The sequence below is a fragment of the Sapajus apella genome, unplaced genomic scaffold (assembly GCF_009761245.1).
Source record: "Sapajus apella isolate SASKATOON/1434 unplaced genomic scaffold, GSC_monkey_1.0 scaffold62, whole genome shotgun sequence".
NCBI lineage: Eukaryota > Metazoa > Chordata > Mammalia > Primates > Cebidae > Sapajus > Sapajus apella.
The window spans coordinates 9,568,447-9,569,784 of NW_022437002.1; positions in this window are offsets into that span (position 1 = coordinate 9,568,447).

The following is a 1,338-nucleotide window of genomic DNA, read 5'->3' on the forward strand; positions in this document are numbered from 1 at the left end:
TCCGGTGAACGCGCGGCGCGCGCCACCATGTTCCTGGCTCCGCCCCCGCCCCGGCCCTCTAGGCGTCGCCCAGCGCAGAGCCTCAGCCCTTTCCAGCCCTAACAACCGCCAAGCTGCCCCTCCATAGCAACCGCCTAGTTACCCTGGATGCGAGGCACAGAGCTCCCAGTTGGGTCCACCTCCAAATAAAGAAGCCTCTTCCCAGGCCAATGGCACAAGCTTAAGTTTGTCTTCTGAATTTGTCTTCTAAGTCCTTCCAAAAGTTGCCGACCGCGCAGCAGCCAAATACCCGTTAGAACATGTCATCCTCTTCCTTACAACTCCAATGGTTTATCATGACTGTTAGAATGAGGGGTAGGGGAAGGGAGAAGGAAGAAACAGAGACAGAGATTGATTCAAACTTTGCCATCTCTGCAGGATTCCGTGATCTCGCCCCTGCCTATTTATCTGACCTCATGTGTATCTCCCTCCCTCTAGTTATTTTGACATTTGCACTGGATATTCTCTCTCGCTCGCTCTCTTTTTCTTTTTGTTTCTCTCTCTCTCTCTGTCTTTTTTTTTTTTTTTTTTTTTGAGGCACAGCCTCACTCTGTTGTCCAGGCTGCAGTCGCATGATCTCAGCTCACTACAACCTCCACCTCTCAGGTTCAAGCCATTCTCATGCCCCAGCCTCCTGAGTAGCTGGGATTACAGGTGCCCACCACCACGCCCGGCTAATTTTTGTATTTTTAGTAGAGACAGGGTTTCACCATGTTGACCAGTCTGGTCTCGAACTCCTAGCCTCAGGTGATCTTCCTGCCTCAGCCTCCCAGTGTGCTGGGATTACGGACATGAGCCACAGCACTGGCCTACACTGGATATACTCTCTGTCTGAATCACTCTTTCCCAGAATCTTTGCATGGCTGGTCATTCAATTCTCAGCTCAAATATTACCTATTAGTAGGCTTGCAAGAGTTAGCAAATAGAAATGCAGAACACCAAATTAAATTTGAATTTCAGAGAAAAAAATGAATGCTTTTTTTTTTTTTTTTTTTTGAGACGGAGTTTCGCTCTTGTTACCCAGGCTGGAGTGCAATGGCACGATCTCGGCTCACCGCAACCTCCGCCTCCTGGGTTCAGGCAATTCTCCCGCCTCAGCCTCCTGAGTAGCTGGGACTACAGGCACGCGCCACCATGCCCAGCTAATTTTTTGTAGTTTTAGTAGAGACGGGGTTTCACCATGTTGCCAGGATGGTCTCGATCTCTTGACCTGGTGATCCACCCGCCTCAGCCTCCCAAAGTGCTGGGATTACAGGCTTGAGCCACCGCGGCCGGCCTAAAATGAATACTTTTTTAAAA